A 21074-nucleotide genomic window follows, 5' to 3' on the forward strand; every position below is an offset into this window, starting at 1 on the left:
TTGCTCCTGGGGAGCAGTGGAGGGCTGGCTGCCAGTGGCTTGCTGGCTCATGTTTTGGGGCCATTGGGTCAGGGGCCCTGGTGGCCACTGCTGGCTCTGGGCTGGCAGGCTTGGGGCTGGCACAGGCACTGTGGCCAGGGTCTACCCCTTTAATGGCTCTGGGGCTGGGAGAGAGGAGAGTAAGTTTTCCTGGTTGTGCACAGAGTGACCACCAGGGCTCTCTGGGAAGGCTGGAGGCCCCCTATTTCAAATTAAGTGTCTACATAGCACTTAATTCGAAATAGCTATTTCCCCCAAAATGAGAGCTGCACCTGGTAAATGGCCCAATCCCCTGCTCCTTCCCGCAGTCTCCTGCCCTCCCGGATCCTTCATCCCAACCCTTAGCCCACTTCTATACCCTACCTCCTGCCCAGGCCCTCCCCACCTTACCTCCTCCCAGACCTCCTGCCCACTTCTGCACCTCCCTCCCTCCCAGACCCTGCATTCCCACACCCCGCCTACTCCTGTTCCTACCCAGACATCACACCTCCAATCCCCTCTGCATCCTTCCTCCTTCCAGACCCCACTTCCCTGCAGCCCCTTTCTGCACACCAAACCCCTCATTTTTGGCCCCTCCCTGGACCTTCAGGGGCCTCACAAAATCAACTAGTCCCAGGACCCTAGAAGAGTTAATCTGGCCCTTCTGGTTTCATCAGAGAAAATGACACTCTCCAGATCACCACATCAGATTTCATGGAGCCCGCTCAACCCACGTTGTCAGCCAGGCAGAGCAGTCCTTAGAAACCAGCAGCCATGCAGACCAGGGGTCACAGAATGCCCATTCCCCTGGCTTCCAGACGCTGGGATCTGATCGAGTTGGAGGCAACTGCTGGGTACTAATGTCCTGAATAGTGTCAGCGAAATAGGAATTGTGCTGCTTAGAGAGTATTTTAGAAGGCCGGTACCATGCTGAGCCATAGCACCTGATGCATAGCTGAGGCAACAGCTTCACATAATCTTGCCAGAGAATTTATCCTATTTGCCTTAAGCCTAGAATTATAATCAGGTCTCGGCTTCTTCAAAGCCTCCTGGCTTTGGATATTCAAAATCTGAAAATAAACCCTGAGACCAATTACCTTAGCACAAGATCTCTGGTGAATAGTTGGAGGGGAATTTTTTCAGCCACTTGACCATGTGGAAGTTTTGGATGCTTTTGACCTGCTCCCTGACTTCTTGTAATGTTACCACCATTGGTTTCCATGGTTCTGCCCTCCCTGGTCCCCCTCTTACCTGTCTGATCACTCTTTCGGAGTTGCATTTCATAGGTCACCATCCACATATCCTCTTCCCAGTTTCTGAAGGTGCCCTTGCGGGTTCCTGCTTGTCCCCACCCTCCTTACTTTGCTTCTAAGTCTGCCTATCTACCAGCTTGTCTTTAGTAACCATCCGTATGTTGATAACTCATAAATCTACCTCTTTAGTGATGAGGTATCTCCCTTCATCTGCGCCTTGCCTGTTTTTCTGACTTCTCTGCATCTCTGCCTGACATGTCCAGGCATCATCATAAACTCAATGGCTGTGTCTACATTGGCCCCTATTCCGTAATAGGGATGCTAATGTAGCACTTTGGAATAGGCAAATCCGCGGGGGATTTAAATATCCCCCGCAGCATTTGCATTAACATGGCTGCTGCTTTTTTCCGGCTTGTAGATAAGCCGGAGAAAAGCGCCAGTCTGGACGCGATCCTCCGGAAAATAAGCTCTTTTCCGGAGGATCTCTTATTCCTACTTGAAAGTACAACGTCCTTATGCTGCCAGACGCTGAGGCCAATGGCCTGGATGTTACCTTTACTTGGCCCTTTCCCTGGACCCACATATTCGTGCTTTTATTACATAGCATCTCTAAAATCTGGCCTTTCCTTCCTGTCCACACCAGCAGAACTCTCCTCCAAGCCCTCATCCCTTCACATCCTGACGAGAAAAACCACCCACCTCTTTTCCGATTGTGACGGGGTGCGATCACCCCACACTTCTAATGCCCCCGTTGCCGCACTCTGTGGGGAGTGCGGCGCCCCACTTGCTGCATGTGCTGTGTGTTCATGCATCACGGCACAGCTGGGCAGCGCCGCGACCTGGAGCGGGACGCTTTGGGCACGTCACGAGTGTGCTAGGAATGACGCGAGAGGGGCAGGGTGTCTGGAGCACGTAGTGGTGACGTCATGGGGAGGGGTGAGGCAGGAGAGACAAGGCGGGAGTTACAAAGGGAAAGGGGCACAGGAGAAGGGGAGAGATGAAGGAGGAGAGAGAGGACGGTCTGCGAGCAAGTGGGAGGGTGAGTGGCAGGACTCTGCCGGCTTCGGTGAGCTGTATGTGCTGGTTGAGGAGACAGCCAGGAGGGGTGCAGACCTCCCTCAACTGTAGCCAGGGTAGGAAGTAGCCCAGGGCGAGGCTTCCCTGCTAAGGCCCACGGGCTGACGAGTTATGGCAGGAATCCCTGTTAGTCAGACAGGAACTTGTCTGTGCCTGTCCTTAGGGCCCTGGGCTGAGACCCGTGAGAGAAGGCGGGTCCGGGTCCTCTTACCCCGTCCGCCATGGGCGGGTGTCAGTGTACGAGCTATTGAAAGTCGAGACTTCAGCAGACTGCCGAAGGGGCAGGGTGGCCTGTGAAAAACTCTGAGCAGAGGGCCAATTAGGAACCTGAGTGGGACCCCACGAGAGAGGGGGACTAGCCTGCTTGTTCACACCAATCTAGAACCTTACCGACCACACGTCTAAACAGAACGCTGCTGCTGAAAGAATTTTCTTGACTTGTCACCTTGCCCGCACCAATGCCCCCTTTAATCCTTTCACTGCCACGTCATCTACCACCGGCATGTATTTTACATGTTAATATTGTCACAATTTATTCCTCCCACCTTGGATACTCTAAGCTGACCTAGCCATCTATCATGAATGCGCCAGCATTCAACATCCTCCAGTCAGCTGCATCCCTCCACCCCCTGCATGGATTTTCTTTCATGCTGCCTAATATGCATGGGAAAACTCCCTAACAAAATCCAAAGAGCCACTACTTGCTCAGCCTGCTTTAAGACTCACCTTTGAGGATGCCTATAGTATTTGGCCAGCTGACCATGACTAGTCAGAGCTAAGATGTGAGCACTTCTCTTCCTCTTCTTTCCTTGTTATTACTCCCTTCCTCTGTATTGTTTCACAAATTTAAAAAAAAAAAACTGTAACAAAATTGTCCCAATTCTTCGCCACATTCATTGGCAGGTTTGCTGTAACCTCAGCCTCTTAGTTTGCATCTCTGTGTTGCTTTAGGTTGTAAGGCCTTCAGAGTGCATAAGAACATAAGAACAGCCACACTGGGACAGACCAAAGGTCCATCTAGCCCAGTGTCCTGTCTGCCAACAGGGGCCAATGCCAGGTGCTCCAGAGGGGGTGAACAGAACAGGGAATCATTATGTGATCCATTTCTTATCTCTCATTCCCAGCTTCTGACACAGGCAATGGACACCATTCCTGCCCATCGTGGCTAATAGTGGGGTGAGGTTTGTCTCCTTTCTGCATTCATACAGAATCAGCACATTGGGGCACCCATACTTCCTGGGACTTTTGGGTGCTACCATCCTGCAAATATTTACTTTTCATAATAATAGAAGAAATAGAGTCTATGAAACTTTTTCACTCAGTCTTAGCCTCTAATTTCTTTTATGGGGCCCATCATCTGAGTCTCTAAGGCCCAGTCTTAACTCTGTGCAAAGTGAGCATGGTAACTATTACACAGATTACTCACATGGCATGAAGTTAAATACATGCATAAGTCTCTCCAGAATCAGAGTGTATGTACCTCTTCTCATTATAAAACACCACCTCTCCCCCAAGATATACAGTATGGGCTCGTCTACACTGGCCCCTTTTCCGGAAGGGGCATGTTAATTTCAGCTATCGTAGTAGGGAAATCTGCGGGGGATTTAAATATCCCCCGCGGCATTTAAATAAAAATGTCCGCCGCTTTTTTCCGGCTTTTAGAAAAGCCGGAAAAGAGCGTCTACACTGGCCCCGATCCTCCGGAAAAAGCGCCCTTTTCCGGAGGCTCTTACTTTGAAGTAGGAATAAGAGCCTCCAGAAAAGGGCGCTTTTTCCGGAGGATCGGGGCCAGTGTAGACGCTCTTTTCCGGCTTTTCTAAAAGCCGGAAAAAAGCGGCGGACATTTTTATTTAAATGCCGCGGGGGATATTTAAATCCCCCGCGGATTTCCCTACTACGATAGCTGAAATTAACATGCCCCTTCCGGAAAAGGGGCCAGTGTAGACGTAGCCTATTATTCTTTCTCTTCTTTCTAGATAGAGCCTGGATTTAGTTGATTCGTATGCTTATTGTAGGCTCACTGGTGTGGTGTCACTCTGGGTATGTCTACACTACAAAGTTAATTCGAACTAGCGGAGCGCTTAGTTCGAACTAGGTAAACCTCATTCTACGAGGACTAAGCCTAGTTCGAACTTACCAGTTCGAATTAAGGGGTGTGTAGCCCCTTAATTCGAACTAGTGGGAGGCTAGCCATCCCCAGCTTTCCCTGGTGGCCACTCTGGCCAACACCAGGGAAACTCGTCTGCCCCCCTCCTGGCCCTGGACCCCTTAAAGGGACACGGGCTGGCTACGATGCCCGTGCCAGGTGCAAGCCTGCCAGCACCCAGCCAGCAGACCCTGCACCTGGCACGGCTTGAGCCAGCCACCCGATGCCCCCCAGCCCTCCCCCTCTTCCCGGGACCAGGCTGGCGGCTCCCGGGAGCTTGCCCGGGACCGCAAGAGGCGGGCACCCGCCTGGGCTAGTGCGGACATCGTGGACCTCGTCCACGACCTACGCACTAGGCACAGGAAAGCGGCCGTCTAGGGCAGGAGAGCTGCCAGCCTGGCCACCCAGGATCAGGTGTGCATGAAAATCAAGGTGGTCCACTGAGACCCCCGACCCTGAGCCCTGAGCTTACAATGGCCGTACTGGGTCAGACCAAAGGTCCATCTAGCCCAGTAGCCTGTCTGCCGACAGTGGCCAACCCTAGGGACCCTAGAGGGGATGGACCGAAGACAGTGACCAAGCCATTTGTCTCGTGCCATCCCTCTCCAGCCTTCCACAAACTTTGGGCAGTGACACCACTCCTACCCCCTGGCTAATACCACTCCATGGACCCAACCTCCATGACTTGATCTCACTTCCCTTTAAACTCTGTTCTAGTTCTAGCCTTCACAGCCTTCTGCAGCAAGGAGTTCCACAGGTTGACTCTTTGCTTTGTGAAGAACAACTTTCTGTTACTAGTTTGAAGCCTGCTACCCATTCCTTTCCTTTGGTGTCCTCTAGTCCTTCTATTATGGGAACTAATGAAGAACTTTTCTTGATGGACCCTCTCCACCCCACTCATGCTTTTATAGACCTCTATCCTATCCCCCCTCAGTCTCCTCTTTTCTAAACTGAAAAGTCCCAGTCTCTTTAGCCTCTCTTCATATGGGACCTGTTCCCAACCCCTGATCATTTCAGTTGCCCTCCCCTCTCCCACCCTCTCTCTTCCCCTTTCCCACCTCCTTTTCCCAGTCTCCCCGAGTTTTGTTCAATAAAGAGAGATTCTATTTTTGACCACACGTTTTCTTTATTTTGTACATCAGGAAGGGGGGCTAGGGAGGGGTAAGTAGAAGGAGATGAGGGAGGAATGGGGTACGAGCCTCCGATGGGGAGGACTGGGCTGACTCTGTGGGCTTCTGGGGGGTGGAACCTCTCCTGCAGCCCCCCAATTGCCGCCTCTCCCCAGATGGCAGCCTGCGGCAAGTGCAGCTGGTCTGATGGCCGAGTGCTGTGATGTGCCCAGTGTGGGCACTCAGGGCACTCGAAGCCAGGACTGCTTTGCAAGCGGGGCACCCCTGAGAACTGTCTGTCCGGGGTGGGGGTCGGGTCCCTTTAAGCACAGCCCTCGGCTAGCCTGAGGCAGCAGCTCCACGCTCTAAGTCCTCCTCTGATGCCCTGCCGGCACTGCTTCCGGCCATCCTTAACCCCGGTTCAGGGTCCACTTAATGTGGACATGCTAGTTCGAATTAGCAAAACGCTAATTCGAACTAGTTTTTTAGTCTGGATCCATTAGTTCGAATTAGCTTAGTTTGAATTAACTAATCTGAACTAAGTTAGTTCGAATTAGCGCTGTAGTGTATACATACCCTCTGATATTATAATCCATGTGCTCTGAATTATATCCCTGCTTTTTTCCCCCACCAAGTTTGTACTTTCTGCTATTCCTGAACTAAGTGTACATCTAAACTATGGGTTTTTTTCAAAAGAGGATATGCAAATTCTATCTTCTTCCAATCACTTTTTTGAAAGCGGGTCTTTCAAAAGCAAAAGTAGTCTGGACATGTTTTTTTCACAAGAAACCCCCTTAAAAAAAAACCGTGTAAATCTCCTTTTTTTTCCGAAAAAGGTTTTAAAAAAAAAAACGCATCCAGACTACTTTCACTTTCAAAAGACATGCTTTCAAAAAAGCGATCAGAAGAAGATATGCAAATTCCCACTGAATTTGCATAGCCTCTTTCAAAACCCCCCACCCCACATAGTTTAGATGTACCCTAACAGTTATTTCATTAGCTTCAGGGGATAGCCGAGTTAGTCTGTTACAGAAAAAAAAATGGTCTGGTAGCACTTTATAGACTAACAAAACATGTAGATGGTTTGTTAGTCTAAAAGTGCCACCAGACCATTTGTACCGTATTTTCCGGCGTATAGGGCGACTGGGTGTATAAGACGACCCCCTATCTTTTTAATTAAAAGATAGGGTTTCATCTTATACCCCAGCGCCCCTCCGCCTCCTTTGCTCCCGGTGTCCCTGGTCTGCTGGAGATGGTCCCCAGCAGACCAGAGGCACCGGGAGCAAAGCCGCCAGGAGCGCCTGGGCTGCCCCCCCCCCGCCGGAGCCCCTCCGCGGCTTTGAAAGCCTCGGGGGAAGCCGGCGGGGGGGCATCCCAGGCGCGCCTGGGATGCCCCGCCACCGGCTTCCCCCGAGGCTTTCAAAGCCGCGGAGGGGCTCCGGCGGCGGGGCATCCGGCGTACAAGACGACCCCCGATTTTTGGGGGATGTTTTTTAACATCAGAGGTCGTCTTGTACGCCGGAATATACGGTAGTTATTTCATTGTGTCGTCCATTTGTGCTTTATTTTCCAATCTTAGAGCAATGCTTAGATGGGCCACAAGGTGGCACTATACCACAATGGGCCACATGTGCATGGAAAAAAGTGTTGAGAAGGGGGACAGGACCAGTACTTGAGAGGTTCCAAGAAGTGTGGGAGAGTTAGCCACATGGGTTCCATTCATTTTAACAGAGGTGCGTGACTACATCTGCTTTGTAAACTGTTTGGCTAAATTCCTGGGTGCTGCTTTGAATGTCTCACCCTCCATCATTCAGTACACCAGACTGAAATGGGCTTACAACCATGGTCAATTCTTTTTCTGATTGAACCAAGTAAAATCAAGCACCTTTTTTTGTTTGTTTGTTTGTTTTTTACACTAGAGCTACCACTACAACATGTCACAGTTCATCCCACTCAGAGGTCAATAAAGCAGAGAGCTTACTCTGTGCAGTATGGGGGAGATCTTTCTTTCTTGCTTTTCCATTCAGTGCTGGCATGAGTCACTAGTTTCTATAGTGACCTTCTCAACTTAAACTCCGCAAGCCAGCTCCATGTGAACCAGGAAAATAGCTTCTAAGCTCACAGATGACAAGCAAACTTTGCAAACACTTCTCCAACTTTATTGATTTACCAGCATACCAAACAGCACTCAGGTTCCCAGCAAGGTGCTCAGCCTTGTTTGAAATGAGATAGTGCACTTCCACGTAGATGACAATTCCTTACGTTTGTTTCAGTTCAGTTACTGCTGCTTTGTCAGTGCTGACAATGCTTAAGCTACCTGTGGCTGATGATTAAGCCTCTGGAAATGCGGTATAAGGATAACTCCTAATAGTTTCGATATCTTTACTAGACTTAAAATGCTTCATGTAACCCTTCTACCATGTACAGCCGGCAGCAGCCAGGGCCGGGTTCAATATCTAGGGGTTCCTTTCTATCCAGCCAACACAGAACTTGTTCAGTCCCCCAGCCAGGCACCTGGGAAATTCACACACCAGCCCTGGGCACTGCTGGGAGGCAATGTTGTCCCACTCGCAAGCACTGAGTCGACCTGTGGAAAAGAACTTTTTAATAAAAGGGGAGGGAAGTAATGTGGCATTAACCTGGGAAAACACCACAGACTGGGTTCATAAATCTAAATCATGAGTAACAATCCCAGCTCCAATAGGTTGGGCAGAGAGTCTCTTTTCCTCTCAGGTTCCTGAGTCCAGCAGTGTGAATGTTCCCTTCACATGCCCAGCCCTTCTCTGCACCTCACTCACAATTGGGTCAGGGCAGACCCAGAGTTCAGAGGTGCATCTGCAAAGTTCACCTCCTATCCTGAGTGGGGGAGGTAAAGAGGCATCTTACCCACGGATGGTGACTCACCATCCACCTGCTCACTGCTCTCCACTGCCGCTCTGCTGGCCCCTCATTACACCTTTCCACTGCCACTTTGCTGGCTGCTCATTATGCTGTTGCGGCTTCACTGGCTGTTCCTCCCATCTCTTGACCACCAACCTGTTGGCTGTCAGTCACCATCTCCATCCACTTCTTGGCCCTGACTTCTGCCCATCAGTCTCAAGCCATTTCAGTTCCCAAGCATTTCAGCTCTGAGCAAGCCCGGGAGAAGGAACACAGCTCCAACACAGTTAGCATAAGAAAAAAGGCTCCTAATGATGCCCATTTATCATAGAATACTAGGACCTGAAAGGACCTTGAGAGGTCATCGAGTCCAGTCCCCTGCCCCCATGGCAGGACCAAATACTGTCTAGACCATCCCTGATAGACATTTATCGAACCTACTCTTAAATATCTCCAGAGATGAGGATTCCACAACCTCCCTGGGCATTTAGCTCTGTTCTTTGAATAGTTGGGGGGAAAACAGGCCAAACCAGGCCAAGTGGGGTCAGCCATATAACCTCCACACCTGCCTTCAGCCCTTCCCTTCACAGAGCTCTGAAAAGTTCAGCCTCTACATTTGCAAGGTTCTTTCTGCTAACTGAGCCCTTTCATTTGGAACAATGTGGCACAGTCCTGCTTTTCTGTATTCCCACAAAATTACAAACATTGGTAACCATGTTTTAGCTATCCCTGCATTTAATACAAACATAGCTGGTGTTGGGTCACATATTAAGTTGATTACAATGAGCAAAATACCACTCCATCTGCTGAATCTTTATCACATCTAAACAAAGCAGGAGCAAACTGCATTTACATAGATCCGGGTTTCTCTCTCCTTCCAGCTAGCTGTAATGGAAGCATTCCTTCAGATCCTGCTTACATTCATAACCTCATTATTCAGAGCATCCATGAAATGGGTAGCAACCAACTGCATGCTGCACAGGGTGGAGAGAGGGGAAATTCTGACACTGCAGCAAACCTTTGCTAGGGACAACAGAGTAGGTAAGATCTCTGGTTTTTAAAGTCTCAGGTTCCTTTTATTTGGCTACGCAATAAATGGCAGGGATTCCAATCTATCCATTGCAAATAGATGAAGGGATGAGCCAGTGCTAGCATTTGAACCTGAATGTCCTAGGACTCTCGAAATTTCTAAGCAGAGGAGCCATGCTTTATCTAACTAGATATGTACACACCCCCCACTTCCCACCCTGCCACCACAACCACTAGCATCTTGGCACTTAATCGTCATTAGTGTACTCATTCCCCCCACTCATGTGTGTGTGGGGAGGGGGAGGGGTGAGCTTCATGTTCCACGTGTGTGGCAGGGGAAGGCCGCTGAAGTTTGGCCCCTGCCTCTCAAAGCCACATCCCTTTCCCCAAGACTAGGTCCTTTCACATCCTTCTCCCTCCCCTCCCACTCTAGCCAAGCATCACCAAACTCCAGCTGAGGCTGCCACTCAGCATGGTCCAGCTTTCCCTGGATGCCAGGCACAATGTGGTGTGGCCCCAGCTCATCCTGGATGGCTGTGCAGTGTAGGCAACTTTGAGAAGGCAATGCATTCTCTTGGCTCCATTACCCACCACCCATTGGTGTTCCAATGTCACAGATGGGGAAGTCAGGCCCAGAGAGAGAGGTTAAACAATTTACCAAAGGTCACACCAAAAGACTACAGCAGAACTGGAAGTTAATCCAAGGTCTCCTGAATATTCCTGGACACTGCCTTAACCACAAGCCCACCTTGCCACCATCCGAGCTGGGCAGATGCCTCTTATTTTCAGTGGTAAAAGCAATGGTATTCTAGTGATTTGATGCCATAATGGTGCAATCATATCTCTTGGGGAGACACTTCTGTCATGATGGGGATGAGAAGGAAAGAATAAAGTCAGGCATAGCACAAGGTAGCTGCCTAGGATCCTTTGTGGCCAGTTCTTGCCAACCAATAGCACAATAGTTTCTATATACCTGGGCTTCTCTTTCAAAACACACACACACGTTTTAGATCCCTTCCCATTTTAATCTCAGTCACTCCCTATTGCAGAGCTGGCCCAAGCTACAGGCTCCCCGGGCAATAGCCTGGGGCGCCCAATTGTAAGGGGCGCCACACGGTGCTGCCGGGCCAGGTGAGGACTGGGCCACGCATGCGCCGTGGACCTGGGTGCAAGAATGGCTCGGGCCGGCTCTACCCTAATGTGAAATGTATATTTCATGTGGTTTCACATATGTAACAGTGCAAATCTGAGGGGTAGCTGTGTTAGTCTGAATCTGCAAAAACAATGCAAAGTCCTGTGGCACCTTATAGACTAACAGACGTATGGGAGCATGAGCTTTCGTGGGCAAAGACCTACTTCGTCAGATGCATCTTATAGACTAACAGATGTATTGGAGCATAAGCTTTCGTGGGCAAAGACCTACTTCGTCAGACGAAGTAGGTCTTTGCCCACGAAAGCTTATGCTCCAATACATCTGTTAGTCTATAAGGTGCCCCAGGACGACTTCTTGTTTAGTGCAGTGATAGAAATGTAGCCGTGTTAGTCTGGGGTAGTTGAAGCAAAATGCAGGACAATGTAGCACTTTAAAGACTAACAAGATGGTTTATTAGATGATGAGCTTTCGTGGGCCAGACCCACTTTTGATCTGAGGAAGTGGGTCTGGCCCACGAAAGCTCATCATCTAATAAACCATCTGTTTAGTGCAGTATCTGTTACTTAAAATGACAAATCGATTGCATTAAGCAAGAGGCTGCTTCACCTCCTGGAAACCGCTGTATCCACCCAGAGTTAACAGTGACTGCCCTCTAGTGGTAAAATTGCTAATCACTTGAATGCCTGACTTCAGGACTACACTGCACACTTCCTACAGTGGGCAAGTACAGTAATTCCTCATTTAACACTATAGTTGCATTTCTGAAAATGTTCGTGCTAAGTGAAAACGTGCTATGCGGGGTCAATTTTCCCATTAAAAATAATGGAAAAGGTGGGGGTTGTGTTTCAGGTGGTGGTGGCAAAGTCAATTTTTTGTTGGTGCTGGGCCGTCAATGTCAACATTAGATATCTAGCAACACAAGATGCCGCAGTTTCTTAAAACACAAAGAAAAACACATGAATGAGCGGAAGAGTGTTGTGACCACATGTATTCATCTGCTCACACGTATGACCCTGTTTTCACCAACTTATACTGCTGTGCAAAGTAGTCCACCACTTGATTATTTTTGTGTTATTTCGGGGACGGTCGTGTTATTCGAAAAACATTCCCTAAAAAAAAAAAAAAAGTTGTGCTATTGCAAAAACATGTTAAGTGGGCACTTGTTAAATGAGTAATTACTGTACTGCACATACATATGTAGCCCCCCTCCCCCCGCAGGGGTATAAATGACTGTTTATAAATGATTCACAGCTTAGGCAGGTAGAGAAAAGACAAGCCTGGCATGTCACACGTATATACCTGAGTACACACCCTACACAGCTTGCTAGTAGTCCATACTGTGCCTTCCTCTCCCCCCTGCTACTTTTAGCAATGTAATATCCTGCTGCTAGAATCTTTGTCTGCATCAGGGGGAGATTCCAGATGCTCCCCACCTCTGAAGCCCTAACCTGCTACCTCCCCTGGGCCAGAGCCTTTCACTGACACATGCAGCTACACAGTGTGGAGGTGGACATACCGTGCATAGCTGGGGTGCTTAGCTACACCTACACAACACACTTCCATAAGTGCCGGGGAGCGTAAAAGTAGCCTAAGAGGTTTGCTAGTGTAGCAACTGAGAACTGAGTTCACAGAATGACTTCACAGAGGAGGAGAAGCAGGAGGGACAGTGGCATTTTACATGAAAACTCCAGCTATACAGTCCACCCTGAAGAGTTAATAACCATGTTAGGCACAAGCACATGAGAGCACAGAGGTGAGGGATTCACACAGTGTGAATTGCTGCTTGAATGAAGAACAAATAGGTCAAATTGCTTCATCAGGTCTTTATTACTCCAGCGTTTTCAATCCTTGTGTGCCCCAAGTTTTGCCCTTCGGTGCATGTGTTCTGCTCCTGCTGAGGTCAAGTAGCTCAAGAGCTTTTCAATAGGAGGCAAAGGTTTCTAAGGTCAGAATGTCTCAAGTTTAACATCTTTGAAATCTTAAGTGCTGTTCTTGCTCCCTCACTTCATTACTTCACAGATTGGGTCTGTCTCCTCCTGCCCGTTGCCCCTGGCATCTGTGCCAAGTGTCTCCGCTGCTCTTTCTATGGTCTCTCTTTTTCTGGAGAGCACCCCCAAGTCTCCATTTCTTGAGCTGCTCCTCACAAATCTGTAGTTTCTCACCATTTTACATCTTCCCACCAGTGTTCCCTCTAACACTTTCTAACCTTGGGTGGGTTGAATTTTCTCAAGTGCAACACCAATATTGAGGTAGTGTATGGATGTGCACCACCAATACAAACACACACACATATATATTTTAAGCAGTCCATATGTGTGGAAGAAAAATATATTAAAACAAGGCACCTGTGTCTAGTTTCTGCGAGGTATCCTTAGTGACTACAAAGGTGCTGTACAAAGGTGGAGAATAATTTTTTTCCACTCAAGGAAGAGTAGTAGCCCCAGAACAAATTAACACATGGCTTCAGGGTTTGTAGACAGATGGATGTTTCAAAGAGCTTGCAAATAAGGTTTCATCCTACAAAACTAGCATCACTCCTAGTATTTACTACTTCTGACTCATAAGAGCCAGAACTTCACCACATAGCAAAGATTTGGCCTTAATGCAATACAATGTAACATGTATTAATTAGTAACAAAATTTAAAAAAATAATTAAGATCAGAGTTTTAGATATGTGCAACACTCCAAAAAAATTCTGTTAAAAGAATCTTTTCCCTTTTCACCCTTAAGCCATTGACACCTAAGTAAACTTTGTTTGAAATGTAATCATGCAAATATCCTCCTGGTGCGCACACACTCCATGCAGCCTGCTCCCCTGCTCCCTCCAACCCAGTCAGAGAGTGAGAGGACTGCAGCAAGTGATTCAAGATACCCCAAACAATCTGCCCTCTGCTCCACTTCACTGCAAAGATGCCAGCACTCATCCACCCCTTCTTTTACCCACCTACCCCATTCAGTCAGCCCCTTAACTCCCCCTTACCAGCCAGATGGTTTGAAGAGACTGCTGGGTTTCTCTCTCATCTAGCAGATGAGACTCTCCAAACTCTCCTCCCCTCTGATTCCCCCCCAAGCCAATTAATTAATTACTTCCTTCCTCCCCCCCCCCCAGCCATTTATTCCCTGTTTATTATCTGTTCTCGGAGCGTCTCAGTTCTGCATGTGGTAGCTCCATTTAGCTGCTGCTTCCAGATGCCCCACTTCCTGCAGGTCAGCTGAGCTCCCTGCCTGTGCGGGAGCTTTGAACCTCTGAGCAGGGCTCAGAAAACAGCTGTGCAGCTGCACAGCCACACAGCTTAGAGGGAACTTTGCTTCCCACGTACCTCCATTTCCTGACTCCACAGTGTTTCCTTTAAAGCAGCAGTGGGCAAGCAACACTAGTGAATGGGTCACATGACTGGCCCTCCATCTCACTGTGCAGCAAGATTGAAAGTGGAGGGCAACCTGTGACCCCCAGCCCACTGGGGTTCCACTTGCGGACTGTGCATCCCTTATTTGTTCTCTTCCCCCCCACACACAGTGCGGGACGGGAGCCCCACACTGACCTACTCCTCCATTTCCATGACAGGACTTTAGAAGCACCATGAATTGACTAATTTGTGCTCTGTCACTGCTGCTTCTCCTCTCTTCCAGAGCTTGAATGACATGAATCAGCTGATTTACAGTGCTCCAAAAGTGTTAGGAGGGAAGGAGAAGAACAGGTAAGTGTGCGGCTCCATTGCCCCAGTGCATGAGAAGCATAGGGGAAGGGGGCAAAGAGGGGGTGGGCAGACTGTAGGTACAACTCCAATGGGCTGCATGCAGCCCCTGGGCCACAGGTTACCCAACACTGCTTTGAAGTCCTGATCCAAAGCCCATTATATCACTGAGAGTTTTTTCATTGACTCCAATAGGTTTGGATCAAGGCCTTAGCTAGAGGGCCCAGGTGATCTGCATCTTACCTATACAAGTGTATGCACCAAGCACAGCTGCAGACAGAAGAAAAACTGAACTCTTTGCTTTCCCTTTCAGCAAGGTCTCTCACATGCTGGAGTGTACAGGTGAGTAATGTGTTCACTGCTCAGACCTATAGCTTGTTATGTTCACAGCACACACTTGGAGAAGCTAGCTAAAACCAGAACAACCTGCAGGCAGGTTGCAACATTACAGTACTGTGTTTCTTAGACTTCAAAACAATTACTCACAGGAGCCCAACAGCAGAGGGACACCAAGCAGACTGCTCCCTGAAACAGACACACAACTCATCTCACCTAACTATCCACTGCGTGTCTGCCTTCCGCAGTGTCAATCCTCCACTTAGTTAGAAGTTAGATGCCACAAAGTCATAGATTTTTAAGGCCAGAGTGGACCATAATGATCCTCCAGTGGTCTGAATGGGACAGCCCATCAGTATGTTTTATTTAATTTTTGTATTGAAGGCCAAAGCAGGGCACTGGGGTGTGATCATATCCCAAGTTTTTATTTCCCCTAGGCCTGGGTTTATGGAGGTAACAAGACACCCCATTAAATCACTCTACACACAAGCAGGACAGAGTAATTCACTCTTCTATTCAACAGACTCAATCAAATGCCCAGCAAGACCTGAGTCAGATGTTTGGTACCTAAACCAAATGCCCGAGGAAGGCGTGGTGAATGGAGGCATGTGCTGGAGGGAGAGACACAGTTAGTAAACCAGACGGAAACAAGATCTAAAGCGAGAGTTGAAAGTTACTAAAGTAAGTGAGAAATGCTGATGAGGGAAATTCTTCTTCTTCTATTCAGTCACCAAACTTCAGAGCAAATGAACTTTTTTTAGCCCCCAGTGACGGAGAATTTGCTGGCATGTTTTGAAGTAGCAGGTGTTGGAGTGTGATTCTGAAGTGGCAGGTGAGCTAATGAGGTGATTAGCCTCTATTCATGCCGGTCAAGGGTTACTGAATTGTTCCTTTATGTTGACCATGGTTAAATGTGAAAGCGAGAGAAAGGTGTGTGCACACCAATGATAACTGGACAAGGCTGGGGCGGGGGGAAGATAACAATTCCAAAGCACTGAAAAGCTCCAGAACATCTGCACATAGAGCCACATAACCACCAGCAATACAAATATCAGATACCTGGATCTATGCTAGTTTTGTGCCATTGAAATAATTGGACCCATGGGTGAAGGCAAGCCCCCATCTTCACCTCGAGCCCTGCCCGTCCAGCTGAGGTCTGAGGAGGGAGAAGGGTGGAAGGTATGTAGAAATGGCCCCAACCTCCCCAGTCCGAGAGGAGGACATGCTGCACGGCCTGGTCTAGCTTCTCCAGCCCCGGAGAACTGGGGGAGGAAGGAGGGCATGCAGCCCGGCCCGGCCCAGCTCAGCCTCTCCTGCTCTGGAGCATCAGGAGGATAGGTGCTGGGGACAGTGATAGTCTGCCCCCAGAATGCCTAGGCTTTCTGGAGGCAGAGTGTGAGCAGGCAGTTTGAGAAGGCAAAGCCTCCCCTTACCTAGCATACAGGATGTTCATAATTGGACCATACAACCATACAATGCATATAGGCTGTGATAAAAAGTACACTGTTGGGGCCCAGTCCTGAGGGCTACTGTGGCCTTTATATAAGATGTGACAGAAATGTAGCCATGTTAGTCTGGTATAGCTGAAACAAAAACCAGGACTATGATGCTGAGTGCATGCTCAACTCCTTGGCTTCAGTGGGCATTGATGGTACTCATCACCTTGCAGGATCTGGCTCTGTCATGACACAAAGGAGAATATAACCCAGCAGGTAGTTTGGCTATAATGGTTTAGGAGCTGTTTTTTAAACCTTGGTTTTGTTCAGTTATTTACAGTCCCGTTCATATGTTGCTAGGAGCAATTAGCCTTCAGACACTGAGATTTCTATTGCATGTTGACAACATGATTCATACGTCTGCATTCTATTTTCCCCAGTGTTGCTTTTTTTTCCTCAGTAGGCAGGAAAAACGTGTGGGAAGTGAAGAATGCAGAAAAATATTTTTGTTTAAACAGGTCAGCCCTCAGAAAAAGCAAGATCCTGGAGCAAATCCTGCTTGTCTTACCCACAGGAGCCGTCACCGCCTTGAAGCCAGAGATCCACCTGTGGAAGTTGAACAGGATATGACCTTTTATGTGCTCACAATTATTGTAGCAAACAGAGCTTAAAAACCTTGCACAGTGTGGGGTCACACCTAGGCATGACACAAGAACAACCTCTCCTTTGGTCCTGTTACACTATGTGCTGTGGTCACAGGAGTGGCAGTTGGTGACATCCTCCCCCCTCGCCCCAGATGGGGGATCTGAACGAATGAGTGGCCTCCCAGTCATGCAGTCTGGTTTACTGAATCACAGGCTGGTACCATGGTGGCCTTCTCACGTCGGGGTCTGCACGGTAGAGAAAGGCCTGGACAAACTTTTGGCCCAACAACTCTAGAATCTGCCCAACGTGCCCTGCACGCCATGGCTCATGCACATGAGGAGGGTTCATAAGAAAGAGGACATGATGGAGACAGAGAGCACTTATGGCAACAACCATTTCCCCAAGCCCACTCTCCTGAACATATCTGGAGAACAACCCCCCTTATAAATGGTGCCCCCCCCCCCCCGTGTTTCACTGCTTGTCACCCAAAGCTTTTCTTCGGTCTTAATAATGCTGAATAAGACTCAGGGGCAATAGGAAGCCTCAAATTAGCCATGACTCTTCAATGAACTACGGCAGCAAAACGCCAGTGCAATTATGGATTGCCAGTGGGGATGCAGGGAAGTGAGAGTCCTGGATTATCCCCACCCTGCCTTGCCTCTCTTATGTGGTGTTGGGCTGTCAACTCCTCCCTCTCTTCTAGGTTCACTGCCTGTGTGTTCAATTTTCCAACCATCACCTTTGGTGCTTTCTCCCAAGCTGCCATTGAACAGGGAGGAGCTCCATGTAAACACCCACAATGCTACCTTGTTCTCCTGTTTGTCCTCTGCTATGATGCCCACAGGGCACTGAGCAATGGGTAGGCAGTTGGTGTGCAGAGACCACTGCCCATCATGCTGACCAGTATTATTTCTTTGTTACCTTGTGTTCCCTCCAGCTTCTCCCCACACATAACCCCTATAGCATTACTCTGAGCTTGTAAGCTCTTTGGGGCAGAAGCCATATTAGTACAGCGCCTGGCACAATGGGGCCGCAGTCATTCCCATAATACAAGTCATATGCGATCATCGTAGTCCCCCTCCCATTAAGTAGCTTTGGTGAGACTAGGGATGAAATACTACATTCATGTCTGGGCGTCTCAACACCACCAATGCCCTGAGGCAGAAACTAGAATTGAGCTGAGTGAGTGCCATGTGTCCAGAGAGAGAGAGAGAGAGAGAGAGAGAGAGAGGGAGGGGTTAGTATTCCAGGGAAAATTGGTTGAGCTGCAGTAGAGTTAGGAGGCATTGGCAACCAATCACCTCTCCGGCCTTTGCAAAATGGATGATTTTTCCCTCCTGTGGTGGGACAGCACAAGGCCAGCGCACTATTGCAGCCTTCCGAGTAGCTTTCCCGTGCTGAGTAGGCTGGGTAGCTATCCCCTGCCTCAGAGTGAGCATCATCCCCTATTGTTAAGTGTGGTCCCCCAGTGTTCAGCAGGCATGGCGTATAGCTGCATGGAGTATAGCTGCCCAGCTGACATGCACAGCTTCTTGGGTGCACATTGGGACCCTGCCTCATGTGTCACAGGGGGAATATGGGACAACTCCATAGGAATCCTGCTTCCATCACAGCCTGCTACACTGCTGATTTCATTGGACAAGGGCTGTATTTCCTCTAATTTGTATAGCACCGAGCATAACAATGGTGTTCACTGCTCAGATTGTGGAATATCCTCCCAAAGAAAAGCCAGAGATGCTCTCTCACTAAGTCGGGACATTTAAAACTACATGAAACAGAAGCCCTTTTAACTGTGTGGTAGGAAGCCGTGGCTGATGGGCCATATGACGTGATATAACTTGTCCATCTCTATTTTTTATGACTCCGTTTTGTGAAGTCCTGAAATCAACCATAACCTGCTCATAGCTTAGAAAGCATACTGTGTTTTAGATCACTGCATTAGCTTTTATTTTATCCTCCTCTTGCAAACCCAAACAATTCCTAGACAGTGACTCGCGCTGACTAATGCAGTCTGGGAGACTTCTAGGTGTCCCTGTAACTTAAAACCAGAAAACAAGCTCCCTAATTCAGCAGCTAGACATTCCATTGAAGACCTGCAGCTTCTGAGTTTTTATTTTCCTTCTCCTCAGGGTTAAACATGCTTTTATCTACAGCTTGTCTCCCTCCCCTGCAAAGCAACAGCAGCAGTAGTTTAAGAGGAGCTGTAATTCAAACATTCTTTGGCCATGGTGCTGCCTACATTCTACTGCATAGGGGATTCCCGTGGTAACGCACTATCCCCGTGGACATAGTTAAAAAATTAAATGTGGTGTGAAAAAGGTGAGAAAATATAGTTTAGGTTTCCAAATATTTCTACTGCTCTGCAAAACTCCAAACCTGTCACACAAAAAGAGAGCAAGTTTAAAATACAGTTTTGTCCCATTTACACTGCCATGATTTAGCTGTAGCAGGAAACCAGGAGAAGCCAGTCTCCCAATATGGTAAAAATGAGAGTATTGCTGGGACCAGACAACGTAAACATTGCAAATAAGAGCCTCCCCACGGACAAGAGGATTTTACTGAGGCCAGGTCTACACTGAAGGGGAAGGTCAAATCAAGATTCCCGACTCCATCAATGTTAATTACATAGCTGGAGTCAACATACCTTGCTTTGAGTTTCCCCACCAAGCTCACAGCAGGAGGCAGATGGGAGCAAATGCACCTGTCTGTTTCTCCTACTGATGGGCGGTCGGTACTATAGGCAAGGGAAGGCACAGCCTTCCCAAAACTGCCTACATTCCCAACTGCCTAAGGTGGGGGCCGCTGCCAGGGAAGGCTAGGACTGAGGCACAGCAGCTTAGCTCCCCCCAGCTGCCAGGCGAAGCAGCCCAGCCCAGCAGCCCAGCCGCCGTGGAAGTCTGGGGCTGTGGTGCAACAGTCCTGTCTCTCCATGTGACCAGGAAGGATTGGGCTGCGAGTGGATGGGGCTTGGTTCCGGGATGGAGCCTCGGGCAGAAAAGGCAGGGCTGGGGCTTGCCGTCCCCAGCTGGGCTTTCACCTGACGCCCATGCACTTATTCCTTGCAAAAGCAGGAGTACCAGCTGCTGGCAGGGGTGCACTCTGATTTTGATTTAGTGGGTCTTAACTAGATTAGCTAAGTCAAACTCCGAAAGATTGATTGCAGCACTGTCAATCTTCTGTTTAATGAAGCCATGGCTTAAGTTTATAGCCAGGTGTGCGTCTTCACCAACCATGGTCATAATGTGATTTTTAATTATCTGCATGTGCAGAGATGTTTCAGGCTTGCTCACAAGAAGGGCTGTAACCTGATTTCCAGGCTTAAACCAACGATAACACCAGCATCAGCATCCAAACTTGCCAGCATGTGAGACAAGCCACAGAAATGTGGCACACCTGGGATTGGTTGTGTATTGTCTCCACGGCCGACAAGGGTTCAGGGCTTCTAACCTGTGTTTAAAGCTGTGTTTTTGTCACTCTGAGTTAAACTGCTGATTTATTATTTGACACACAGGGTGAGAAAACTTCCTTAACGACAGGCTTTAGAATTACAGGCACGGAATGATACGCAACAAAATGCAACAGCTCATTTGCCTACCATGCCATTCCTCCTCTCACCAACAGCCACTTCTGTCCTTCATCTCCATCACTTTTCTCATGAGGCTTCCTCTCCCAGTTCTTTACCCTTCCCTTTTCTTGCCCTTCCCAAATGAGCTAGAGGCTGAAGAGAAGAGTGCTCTTTCTCCACTCCCAAAGTAAGATGTTAGGAAACACGCCCTAACACCCTAATACATTTGTTAGTCTTTACAGTGCCACCAGACTCCTTGTTGTTTTTGAGCAAACTACCTAGAAATATCAGGGAACAGTCATGGAGAAGTGTTCTGGCAGCAATAGCTCTTCTTGAAGCTCTCACTCTCCTTCTGATCCTCCCAGACTGTAGGCTCATTTTGGGAGGTGGAAGGTACAGTCAGCTCCTCACAGTCCTCCCTGGCTTTGCTCTTCTTGGGATGTAGCTGGGTAGTAGCCAGAGGCTTGCAATGGCTCCTTCCAGGTGCATGAAAAGGGAAGGTGCTGCCAACACTCACCTAGGACCTGTCATTACCTCCACCAAACATGACTGGGGGCACGTTGCTTTGACAGTGTCTCTTCTTTCCACCCCCACACCAGCTGGCAGCTGATGTGGGCTATCACCCAAATTGCTGCAGGGCACAGTACGTTGTCAACCTTAGCAATACTGTGGGATGGAGAGTCTCCAGGGGTTCCAAAGAGGAACTTTTTGTGAAATCTGTTACGGCTGAA

The 21074-nt window shown here is 48.6% G+C and overlaps 1 long non-coding RNA gene across 1 annotated transcript; it reads left to right on the forward strand.

Annotated features, from left to right (window-relative positions):
- Positions 1–14233: 14233 nt before the first annotated feature.
- LOC142821012 (uncharacterized) lies at positions 14234–16788 on the forward strand. The gene is made up of 4 exons (XR_012898059.1): positions 14234–14364; positions 14557–14703; positions 15221–15378; positions 16652–16788. It is a non-coding gene; the product is annotated as an uncharacterized LOC142821012 (long non-coding RNA).
- The last annotated feature ends 4286 nt before the right edge of the window (positions 16789–21074 follow it).

This window comes from Pelodiscus sinensis, chromosome 1 (assembly GCF_049634645.1).
Source record: "Pelodiscus sinensis isolate JC-2024 chromosome 1, ASM4963464v1, whole genome shotgun sequence".
Classification (NCBI taxonomy): domain Eukaryota; kingdom Metazoa; phylum Chordata; order Testudines; family Trionychidae; genus Pelodiscus; species Pelodiscus sinensis.